Genomic DNA, 13,424 nt, shown 5'->3' on the forward strand with positions numbered 1-13,424 from the left:
AACTTTAACTGACAAAATAATGTGATATTTTATTGCCATACCAATCAAGGTTGATAAGTAAGTTACCATTTTATCTCCTTAAAACATAACATTGATGATTTAAAAAATCAATTTCCCAGTAAAACGGATCAAATATGACTATATGTCCAGGTAGAAACTGTCAAAACGGCAATCCCTCAGAAAAACACATGCATTATTTTCAATGTCAACAGTAAAAAGCCAATTTACGTGCAAAAAGTGCCCAATATAGAGATTGGAAAAAGCAATGTAATTAACAGGCATTTCACACGTTAATGCACACACCACTGCCAAAATGTGTAATTCGTTGATACTGTATAATCCGTCAACAAATAAATAACAACAATGCACTTACCTTTGTGTTGCACTTTGCTTTGACAAAACTACAGTATATCTTTCGTGAAGTACATGCACGTAGCACAGTCAAAACGGATTAAACGTTGATTTTAACATCTTTCAGCAGCTGTCGGGGTTGCAAGTTGCAGATGTCCTGAGTGTGCATATGATGATGGACAGGAGTCACGGTTATATTTATAAAGAGTCTTCGAGTCATAGGTCTAATTCACGTTTGAGAGTTGAGTCACTCTCCCACTCTTTACTGTAGATACAACTTACTGTATATTTATGCCACTGTCATAGCGATCACTGGAATATACAGCTACGAGTCATCGCGCTAAAAACCCGGCTAAAGTCATGAGAGCTCGTCTGCCTGCTGATCGCTGATTGGCTGAAAGTGCGTGCTCGTCGACGAGAACCCGCCCTATCTGGCAACATGGTGTGTGATTTGTGCAGGTGCAGGCGTGATTGATCGCCTACAACCCAATAGGGTGTCGGAATGGTTTGTGTTTATCCTTCTCATCCAACCACAATCAAATTCACTCTGTCCGGATGGCGCGATTTATCTGGATAGTTGTTTTTTTTTGGATGACAAGCCGGAATGAAAACATGCCGAAATGGAATAGGAGTAACGAGGCTATTTTTAAAATGTAAGGAGTAGAAGTAAAAAGTAGGCTGAAAAATAATTACTCCAGTAAAGCATAGATACTCAAAATTTCTACTTAAGTAAGGTAACGAAGTATTTGTACTTCGTTACTTGACACCTCTGGATGTTGATTGGATTTTTAGATGTGGGCGTTGTACTCAAAAAGGCAGATGCGTGTGAGTCTGCAGGGGCGGGGTTTAGGTGGAGTAAATGACTGTATCAAGTTATGATATTCCATTTAAAAATGACACGGTCCAAAAAAAGAGGGGGAGGGGGGAGAGAAACATACGCATGGATAAATCGTTTACAATAAGATAATACAATCATTTTTAGATGTGGGCGTTGTACTCAAAAAGGCAGATGCGTGTGAGTCTGCAGGGGCGGGGTTTAGGTGGAGTAAATGACTGTATCAAGTTATGATATTCCATTTAAAAATGACACGGTCCAAAAAAGAGGGGGAGGGGGGAGAGAAACATACGCATGGATAAATCGTTTACAATAAGATAAATAACATGGACCTACAAAACAGATGTAAATTATTTCATGCCGACTTATTGGCAGCATTTTAATGTCACAGAATTATTTTCAAGTGGCCACTAACCAATAATGGCAGGTTTTTAAATTCAAATTTATTTTTTCATTTGATAAAGATAGCATTTAACAGTGTAAAACAATAAATAATTATTTTCTTTAAAGCGAGCATTAGATGGCAAAAAGTAATCTATAAATGTAAAAATAGCCAGCTTTACGGACGAACTGTTATTCATTCATGGCGTGCATCTCAATCATAGACTGATCAATGCTTGATCAGTGCCCTGACTACTAAACTAGGGAACTGATTGAGACGCACCCATGGCCTCACAGAGCGCGCATTTACATACGAGCTGTCATTCACGGTGTGTGCGCACTGGCGCGTTTTCAGTTCAGCAGAGCGGTCGTGTGCATGTTACTTTCGGTTAGATAGAATTAGTGATTTAAAAGCCTCCGCCGGTAATACCGGTATTACCGGTGTTGTCACACCAATTAACCGGTGGGGAAATTTCCTCACAGTCACATCCCTACTAGGGGTGTAAAAAAATATTGATGCACGTGAATATCGCGATATTATGTTTGGCGATACTGTATAGATTCTCAAAAACACTGTCTCGATATTTATTTATTTATTTACATTCAAGATTCGTGGCTTTGTGTTTGGTTTAAACCACAGACTGTATCAAACCCAAACGCTAGATGGCAGTGTTACCTCAGAACGTAACTGACGCGGAGCCAGAGAAGCGCGAGATGAAGATCCGTGCGTCGCTAGTGTTTGTATTAGTAAACCCAGCTCACAAGACGATAGAATTATTCTGCTCCCGCGGTATACAAAGCTGAAGTGTGGACTAAGTTTGGCTTCAGCTATAAAGAAGCCACTAAGGAAATCGACAAGAGTCATTTTGTTTGCAAAATAGGCCAAGTTAAAATCCAATACTCGGGAAACGCATTGAATCTGAGAGCTCGCTTAACATCCCGACGTCATCCGCGCTGCTGAGAAGCGTTTCGATAGAATATGTTCAGCACGTTTTCCTCTCAGTAACAAAATAAACACACAACAAAATTGACAGCGGTGGCAGCAGAACGAAAGCATCTGATCATAGCGATGTGGATATGGATGCACCAGCTCTGCAGTTCAGTACTTTAAATAGCACTTTATACAATAGACTGCTTTAAAGCAAACAGCTTTACAGTATTAAATATAAAACAAACAGTCATTCAGTCAGTCATGGAATGGACTATGCACTTTCTGTTGTTAAATAGTTTAGAAATTAAAAACTGCTATACTGTGAACCTTTAAAACATATACACTTAAAGAATCCTGCAGTCACTTTACTATTAGATAGCACAAAATAGTGATTAGGGATATAAATTATACTGTATTAATTAAATAAAAGTTACTTGCCAGGTTTTATGCATATGGTTGTGTTCTTTATTCTTTTAAATTAGAAATATCGCAATATATAACAATATATCGTATCGTGATACGTATTGTATCGCCAGATTCTTGGCAATACACAGCCCTACTCAAAACACATGCATTTCCAGTAGCTTCAATAAACATGCATCTGCCAAGAATATACTTAGTCTTCAGAAATGATCCAACCCCAATTAACGGTCTCATTTTGTTACACCTCAAAATTGTAACTCACTGAAGGTTAAAGTTCCCCTGAAATCAAAATGTACGTTTTTTTTGTATGACTATGTTAGCCTTAAGGTTATGAATAAGCTGGTGCGTTCCAAAACAATGCAAATTAAGGAGATATAGAACAGTAGCAACTTTACCGCGCTCCGAGTGCCCCCGAGTGGTTAGGAGCATTTCCGTTGATTTATTTGTGTTGTGGCTTGATTCTGTTGTGTTGTGGCTTGATTTATTTGTGTTGTGGCTTGATTCTGTTGTGTTGTGGCTTGGTTTATTTGTGTTGTGGCTTGGTTTATTTGTGTTGTGGCTTGTTTTCGTTGTGTTGTGAACTTATGTTTGCTTTTTATATTGCATTGTGTTGTGCACTACTGGGCCACCGTACAAAACATATCGGACCCATTTAAATTCTGCTCGGAATGCAGTATTTCAAAGCGATATGGAGGAGATGATAAACGGTTAGAGATTAGGAGGAAACTCTGGCTTTACCAAACAGAAAGGCTTTAGTCAAACTGTGATATTAACAAAACGCTATTGGCCATTTCAAAAAAGGGGAGGAGCTGCTAACAGCTGGAGCCGTTCCAGGGGAAATTACGTCAACACATTGAATAATGCTGCGTGTTTCAAAGCACTTCAGTGGGCCTTTAAGGTCCGTTCATACCAAGAATGATAACTATAACGATAAAGTCTTAGAAATTATTATAAATTAAAAAGAATAGCCGAGCCCACACCACAACAGTTCAGAGGAAAGATATCGTTGGAATCATTTTGATGAACAATACAAATTGCTTTAAAGAGGTTGAGCATTTAAAGTGGCAGACAACAAATGTCCAACGCGTGCTTACAATAAACGGATTGTTATTGTGCACTGGTGTTGACAAAAATATAGCGATTGTTAAAGTTATCTTTATAGGTGTGAACTCCCATTTCTAGGTTTACTACCATTTTGGTCAAAAAGCTTCGATCCTGGCAAGCGCTCATTGTCACGGTTGTGAACACGACGGCGTTCTTCTTCCACGAGGGAGTTTGGCATTTGTTTCCACGCGGGCCGTTAAAGAACGCAACACAAGTCTCGCGGACATCCTGTAGAATTCAACCAATCAGATGACGACTTCGAAACTCCTGAAGTGTTTCCAGATGTGTGCGCCATATGCATCAGACGTTCAGCCAACGGTCCGTGGGCGCGACGTCTCAAGCTGACACTATCAGGCTCTAGACTTTTACATGTCAATAATTAGGGCTGGGCAAAAAAAATGATTTTTCGGTTAATCGTTTTTAAAAATGTGGTCGATTCAAAATCAATTCTCAAAGGAATAGAAAAATCATTGAACATAAAACATTGAACATAAGATTAACGTAAATCTAATTACTAGTCTTCTCCACTAGATGTCACCCTTTTATTTGCCTTGCGCGAGGTTACAAAGGAGCGAGAGGATCGCCTGTCATTCATTTGGTGCTTAAATGGCGGCTTCCGGTGCGTTGTTGATGTTTGTAATGCTGAGGTGAAATGCTACAAATCTGCAACACCCCCACAGCCGAGCACACAACCGCTAAAAATAGATCACATACATGCGAATGCTTGCCTTGCATTATGGTCACTGTATTAAACTTGAGTGTTCACTTAAGCACATACGTTAGCCATTATAGACATATTCAAATCAATAGATTTGAAAAAGTCAATAGACAGCGCATGACCAAAAATTCAAACCTAATAGCTTATATTGTAAACAGAATTCCTCAAATAAAAGTTAGTCAACATAAGTCAGCATGTTAAGGTATTGTTGTTCGTTACCACGGCAACTACTTGTGTCCAGGTATGAAACGCACTTCTCGTGTATGAAAAGTAACTGCACACACGACGGGCGGCAAAATCCCCAAAACAGCTTGTGTCCTGAAAATTGCTGAAAATCATGCAATATCCTTTTTATGTTTTAGAATAAATATTTCAAAATATCCATAAAAACAAAATTTTATAAAATACTTCTTAGATACATTTTTTTTTTAATAAAGTTGCATCAAAATTGTATTGTATTTAACATAATTGTATGCATTTGAAATATAGAGATGGGTTCTGTTTTAATGTCCCCAAGTGTACCTAAAATAAAGAGTTTAATATATTGTTTTGTGGCTCTTAATTATTTTTTAATTACCCACTTGTAAACTTATGTTCACGGTTCTTTTTTATAAATAGCCTTGTATTTGTATTAAATCTATATTCATTGAGTTGAATCGAGATTCGAAATAGAATCGATTTGAGAGCTTGCAAAACGGAACATCTGAATCGATACTCAGCCCTATCAATAAATACAACCGCAACAATAGGTGGCTCCACATACACGTAAAACGAGTATGCCAAGAATTACGGCGTGTGGAGAGTGTAATGCGAGCGCAAAAAGCTTAAAAACACAAACCGTCAAAGAAAAGCTTACCGTCTTAAAAGTCGCATGACTCATGTTTGTGTGCCTTGCTGTAGGCCAAATTAAGTGTTTTTAAAATGTAAGACGGTACCCAGATATGTATGAATTATTTTCAAATAAAAGCATTTTCTTTATTAAAAAGGTACAGCTTGAAGGGGGGGGGGGGGGGTCTTATAATCAGTGTCGTCTTATATTCAGAACAATACTGTATTATTGTGCTTTATTTAATGTTAAAAGCATCCAATGGGAGTTTGAATATCACTTTGCACGACCTTTATAGCCATGCTGAAAGCGACAATTAATAATTCACATCAAATATTGAAAATAAATTAGGAAACGAGAACAAGAAAACTGTCAACTCAGTGTGAACAAACAAGTGTATTCTATGACAAAGATTGTTTCAGCAACACACGCTTCTGATTGGCTCTGATTTTAGATTGATTGTGTCGTGTCTTGTATTCGCATCGGGTGTGGACACTGGACAGACAAATTGCTTGTCTCTGGAATCTTAAATCGCATTTGCTTAGATGTAAGGGAACTGCAGGAATAAAGCCAAATTATTTTACACACACATCCCCTTACCTTTAGATTCTGGGCGCTGTGGCCCTGGGCAATCCTTTCACCTATAAAGAGGCCTCTCTCTTTTACGCTCTCGCAGACGTGGACTCCTGAGAGGAAACAAAAGAGGAAATCTTAATTAAAGTCCATGAATCACACAGCCTTCGGTCTTTTAATGGAAGCGCTCTGCAGCTCTCTCAAATGAGACGTGTGAAGAACATTTTCAAAGATTTACTGAGTCTTTATAAGCAGCTCGCAGTGAGAGAAAACATTAAAGTGAACAGAAGTTCTTGGATGTAAACGTCGGAACAAAGATGAAACAAAAAAGAGCTCTGTGCATTAATAAAACAAACAGTGTCAAAACATCTGACTCTATATTTGCACAAAGACCACAAAGGCATAAAATAAAGCTTAGAGAGGTTACCATGCCATCCTGTGCTGAGGGGGTTGGTGCACCGCTGCTAGACTTCACCTGATAGGTTGGATAGCCTTTACCATAACTTACTAATGTATAATTTAGCTGATGCTTTTATGCAAAATGACTTACAGTACACTTAATTACATATTATTAAAGGAACACGCCGACTTGAGATTTTAGCTTATTCACCGTATCCCCCAGAGTTAGATAAGTCCATACATACCATTCTCATCTCTGTGCGTGCCATAACTCTGTCTGACGCACCCACCGCTAGCCTAGCTTAGCACAAAGACTGACGGTAAATGGCTCCAGTTAGCCTACTGCTCAATAAGTGACAAAATAACGCCAACATTTTCCTATTTACATTTTGTGATATGCATAGTTACATTGTGTACTAAAACTGATGGAAAAATGAACAATTGTTATTTTCCAGGCTGATACGACTAGGAACTATACTCTCATTCCTGCGTAGTAATCAAGGAACTTTGCTGCCGTACCATGGATGCAGCGGCGCAATGATATTACGCAGCGACTGATAAATAAAGAATAAATCTTTATTTAAGATAAATAGTTAAAGCATAAAGCATTCATTTATTAATTCTGAGTGCAAATAAATATTTACGATACAAATAAATATTTATTAATTTATTTAGTCTGGGCGCAAATTATGGAGGGTGAAATTACTCAATTAAATCATTAATAATCTACTTGTATTAAAATTATGTCAATAGCTATGTTTCCATCTTATGCGCATTTTGGTATAAATCAACATTTTTTTTTTTTATTAAACTCTGGATGGAAATGCCAAAAAGCGCATAATTCAAAAAATGCACATTAAAAAAAGTATGCGCTCAATTGGGATAAACTGCGTATAGACCCTTTTCACAGATTGTGATGACACTAAAACTTTGTATTTTATTACTTTTGCATCGAATTACAAAAAACAAGTTAGCGCTGCTGTGAGGGTGTTTCTAATACAGTGTCTATGGGAATGATGGTAAAATTAACATATTTTAACATATCTTTTGACTGCCGTTATCAATCTCACTCCATTATGTCCCTATTTTTGAAAGTTGTGAAATCACTATTGTGCCATTTTTCTTTTGCTATTTGAGCAAATGGGTACACACAAAAAAATATTTACTGTATTCTCTCATTCACAGCTATAATATTTAAGCCAACTATGAAGACTTCCACACTGAGAAACCCAGAAATGTGAAAAGGGTCTTTTGCATTTCGTCTGCACGCTCAAGTCATTTATGACTGAGGGGGAAAAAGCCAACTGCAGCAACTTCCATTTTTATTATAGACGATTTTGGTTTCTTAAACACATAAGATGAAAATGTTGCTTCGTTCGTAAATGTTTTATGTGATTTACCAATTTTGCTCAAAAGTTTGATTCACAACTTTGGATGGAAACATAGCTATCAGTTAGCTTCATCCGCAAAAAGTCAACAACAGATCTTTTACTTTTACCGTTGTCAAGAAAAACGGGCCTAAACTACAAAAAAAACATTGAGTGACGTGTTGACAACCATAACCCAGAAAATGAAAGAACACAAGCTCATGCTTAAATGAAAAAACCTTCCAAAAATAATGCTAAAAATGAAATAAAAATTTGTATTTATCAATTTGTTTGATGATTTTATAATTAATTGAATGACAAGTTTAATCATTCAATTACGTATTTAATCATTTAAATATTTTTATTACATTACATTTTTTAATTTGAGTAATTTGGCTCTCCATAGCAAATTAATAAATATTTACAGCACAAATAAATACTTACTTATTCAGTCTGAGTGATAAATAAATATTTCTTATTTCTAATTAATAATTAAATATTAGTGCTGTAAATATTAAATCGCATCCAAAATAATAGTTTGTGTTTACATAATATATGCGTTTACAGTGCAAATTTATTTAAAAAAAAAATACAAGAAATAAAAAATAATACAAACAATCACACAGAATGCCTCAGCTTTATTTCACAAAGCCTGTCAGACAAGCTCATCCTGCATGCATTGATTTTTTCAGCGGTCTGATATCTTTTTTGCTCTTTGATATCTAGCTTTCAGAGAGCGCTGCATCTGCTGAGTCAGTATTCTGCAGGTAGCTCCATTTACAGCTAGTTTCACAAGAACGCTCTCTGGGGCATGCATCAAAACAAGCCGTTTCAGCAGTCAGACACTTTCCAAAAATTAAAACCCAGTCGAAGACACCAGCTAACAACATGCAATGACCTACTGACGGCCCTCGCGAGAATTCATGGAAGCCTTCAGAGGAAAAAGTATTCAGTTGCAGTCATGTTTTGCGTTTAATGCGCTCTCTTCATTCTTTCTTAAATCACAGCCTGTTTTGTTTCCCACCGCATTGACTCACCATCGCTTTGACCTTAACTCCACTCTTTTGGACAGCATGACTTCCAGTATCACTGTTTCAAAAGTCTCATGGCATATTCGCTGATAAGCGGTAAGATAGACGGTAAGGGTTTAATAATTAGATGGCCTCAACAATGCAGTTGACCGTTGAGTTAATGTGTCACAGTAAAGGCGTGTTTTGTTGCATGATTTAGTCTAGCATCATAAACATAAAACAGAGCAGGGGAAAAGGAGATAACGGTGAGGGAAAAATTTACATGAACACAACATTAAGCTAACAGACAAACAAGTTTAAATCAGACTTTATAAAACAAGCTGTTAAAGGGATAGTTCACCCTGAAATGAAAATAAAGCCATCTTCTACTCACCCTGCTGTTGTTCTAATGCCCTATGTCCTTCTATCTTTCTCGGACCTCAAAAGCAGAAATGTAAAAAAATTAGTCCTGCACGCGCTCCTTCCTATAATGGCAGTGGATAGCGACCAGACTAAAACATTACAAAAATGATACAGTGAGATGCGTACCATATATGGAAAGTGTTCAGGATGCATACTATAAGGTTTTGTGAGAAAGAAACCGTATTATTCAGTCAAAATACTGAGCTCAACTGTTACTCTGAGCAAGCTCCTGTGAGTGCGTGCGAGCCGTCGGCAGCCCCTCACACAATGTTGTCATGACAACCGGTTAGACATGTGCCGGTATACGGTAATACGTTATATCACAATAATGAACACGCATGATATTGTTATCGTGGACACTTCAAAATACCGTGAATAATTATTTATTAAGAATTATTCCAATTTTTTCAATGCATTTTAAGAATCCTTTACCCATCAACCGTTTAAAATGAACAACATGTCAAAGAGGAATGCGCCCTGATGTAAACAAACCCAACGTGCATGAGCCGAGCACATGGCGGAACAAGTGAAGAAGCACAGTCCCTCTCTGACAGCAGATGGCGCTGACGGAACAGCAGAAATGCTGCCGTTTCCCCGGTAATCATCATAAACAAAACACTTGCGCTACTAAACACACAGCCATTCAGATTTCTGTATTCGCTACGGTGGTCATCACATAACCAAATACTTAATACTTAAAGACTTAAGGCTATTCATTTTCAAACTTAAACATTTTATATTTTAATCTGGACTACATGCTGTTTGAATATGTTCTGATTCTTTACTGTTCAGTCACACACTTTACAGTACGGCTCTATTATTTACCACTAGTTAATTCATTAACAAACTACTGACAATGACAAATACTTCTAAAGCTTTTATTCATCCTAGTTAAATGTATATTTTAACATTTAATAACACATTATTCAAATCAAAAGTAACAATTATTTAATGGACCTGAGCTAACACTAACTAACAGTTTCAAAGAAGAATAACTTCTGTAAAAAAATTTAGCTATTCGCTATTCACTTTTGAGACCTTATTGTAAAGTGTTACCTATTGTTCTTTATAATTCTTTTGCACTTTAATCAGTTTTAAATATTTGTTTACTTGTACATTTTTGGTTATTGCTTTATTGTATTTAAATGTTTGGTTCTTTTTGTTATAAGAAAATTATTAAACCTGATATAGTATGACAACACTTTTTTTGCAACTTATTTACTTGATAAAACCGTATACCGTGATAAAAGCTTCAGCAATTAATCGCAACATGAACATGGCACATGCCTACAACCGGTACACAACATTCACTTCAGGAGGTTTTATTATCAGTATTATTGTATTATTTTTCTTATCATATACCTTATAGAAAAGACGAGAGTCGCGTTTGTTTCTATTGAGCCTGATTTCTCAAAATGGTGCGTGACAACAGTGCGAGTTATAGAAAGCATGAGCGCCGGCGGCTGCTGATGCCTCGCACGCACTCACAGGAGTGCGCACAGTAACGGCCGAGCTCAATATTTTGACTTAATATTGCGGTTTCTTTCTCACAAAACCTTATAGTATGCCTCCTGAACACTTTCCAAACATGGCACGAGTCTCCCTGTATCATTGCGTGATACTTTTGTATCATTTTTGTAATGTTTTAGCCTGGTCGCTATCCACTGCCATTATAGGAAGGAGCGTGTGCAGGACAATTTTTTTAATTTCTGCTTTTGAGGTCCGAGAAAGATAGAAGGACATAGGGCATTAGAACAACAGCAGGGTGCGTAAAAGATGACTATTTTCATTTCAGGGTGAACTATCTCTTTAAGTTGTTGTTTTGATCTAAGAGGACCCAGTATTGACAGTTTCTCACAAAGTCCAACAAAACTATATTTTCTCAAAAACATTTTTTTTAAATAAACATAAAAATCCCCCCAATTTAAAACAATCATAATCCCCATCTTCTCATTAACCCGTCTCAAATATAAAACACACTATAACTGACATATTTCTATAATAAGTATTGAGATTGGACCTTGAACCAAAACAACCTATGAAACCCTTAAAAATATGATTAACATCCTGCAGATACTGTGGCAGTACAATATAACAGTGATGACACAAAAGAAATATTATGGTACTGAATGATTACCACAATATTCAAATAAAAATATAATTTATACGGTACTCCAAAGTATTTCAAAGAACATAAAGAATATAGCAATTTTACCAAGGCCAAAAACTGACATTTTATTTTAAGATTATTGAGATTGCTTTGTGGATGACATCAATTTTGGACTTTAAAACAAAACAACCTATAAAACCCTTAAAAATATGATTAAAAGCCCTTAGATATTGTGGCAGTACCATAGTAAAGCAATGACGCTAAATATAAATCATGGTACTCAATGATTCACAATACTCATAATAAAACGGTCAACGACTTGGTATTTCCAAAGTAATTCAAAGAATATCACAATTTTACCACGGCCAATAAACTTGGTTTTACCACATTCTGTTTTTTTTGGAGAGTTTCAAGTGTGAAGAACCTGTACAAAAAATGACCACCAGTTTCCACCAAAAGTCTCATTTGTTACAGTAGCGGTCATAATCATAAATTAGGAAAATTTGATGGAGAAAAAAACAAACATCGAAATACTGGAAAAAGGGCATCTGGTATTCACAGAATAATCTTGTTCCTCAAATATTCTAATATCTTTCATGTCCTCAATTTACTTGTCATAGAATTTGTACATTAAATGTTAGCCTTATTATACAACATAATTAAAGGGAAATATGCTTCAAAGTCCTCTAATAAGCTTATTGAAAACGCTCAGCAAACTCGAAATGTTTGAAAAGCATTTGAATCTCAAACACCAACAGGGCAAAGCTGCTTGACTCTTAGCTGGACAAGCGGTTTACTAATTCATGGCCACATTTCTTGCCATCATTCGGGATTCAGAGAACAAATGTGTGCTTTTCTCATGCATTTTTGAAGTGATTCTTCTGTAGTCAAGGACAGCGCAGAAAGAAAAAAAACTAATCCGATTGCGGTCAATAACTCGGGTCAAGAAAGTATGATCAAAGTAGTGAAAGAAAGGAAGAAAAAAAAAAAAAGTACAACCGCCTTACATTTTAAAGCTCCTGCTCATGAGAAATTCTCACAGATCATTATCCAACTGCTGTGAACCTGTGAAGGTGCAAATGTGCAGTTCAACAAAAGCATCTGATTTTAATACACTCTGGTTTAGTGTCTACAAGTGTAAACCAAGAACAAATTAATTCACATTATGATATTTAAAGCTAACCAATATCACTTCAAGATAAACCGGAGCATACCTGAAAAGTTCTCTTATCTTCTCCTTTAGCAATTATCCAGTTAAGTGCCTAGTTGATAAATCCATTAAAAACTGTGCAATCAAAATTCTTATGCATTCCAAGACCATTTCATGCAAGATATCAGTCTTTTATCATACTACAGTTGACTTTATAGCTGAAGATGATGGTAAGACGGGAGAGAAAAAAAGAGACTGAGTGTGGAGGAGGTGTACCCATCGAGAAAGAAGTGGTCTTGAAAATGGTGGTGGGAAGAAATAAAAGCCAAAAGATCAAACGGAAAAGGGGACCAGAGTCTGGACACATGGTGTTGGATTAGCAACTCCCATTGTCAATGCCGCTTGGGAAAAGAAAAACCTGTGGCCCTTCGAGAGATTACACTATGATTTTATATATAATGCTGCCCGTTTCAAAGTACTGCGGCCTAGAGTAAACTACCCTCCATAAAAGTCTGTTCCGTCTGGTTTTAGGTGTGGTAAACAACCTTTATCAATCCGGAAGTATAATGAGGATAAATAAGGTGTAATAAATGCAAATGAAGTTTAATTCACTATGAATTTTAAAATAAAAAGGTAAATAAAACATGGTTAAAAAATATATATATAAAATATATTTAGGTTAAACAAGGTCTAATAATAAAAAAAAAAAAATATATATATATATATTATATATATATATATATTAGGGATGAAACGGTATGGAAATTTAACATCACGATTATAGTGACCCAAATTATCACGGTTATCAATATTATCACGGTTT

General features: G+C 36.3%; 1 protein-coding gene across 2 annotated transcripts in view; it reads right to left on the reverse strand.

The window, feature by feature from the left end:
• Positions 1-13,424, reverse strand: part of atp13a3 (ATPase 13A3) — a 76,834-nt gene that overhangs the window by 47,140 nt on the left and 16,270 nt on the right. For both annotated transcript variants that reach the window (XM_079845295.1, XM_079845297.1), the window contains exon 2: positions 6,170-6,255. The gene's annotated coding sequence lies outside the window, so the exon portion shown is untranslated. The remainder of the gene's footprint in view (positions 1-6,169; positions 6,256-13,424) is intronic.

The sequence above is a fragment of the Gobio gobio genome (genome assembly GCF_949357685.1).
Source record: "Gobio gobio genome assembly, chromosome: 19".
Classification (NCBI taxonomy): Eukaryota; Metazoa; Chordata; class Actinopteri; order Cypriniformes; family Gobionidae; genus Gobio; species Gobio gobio.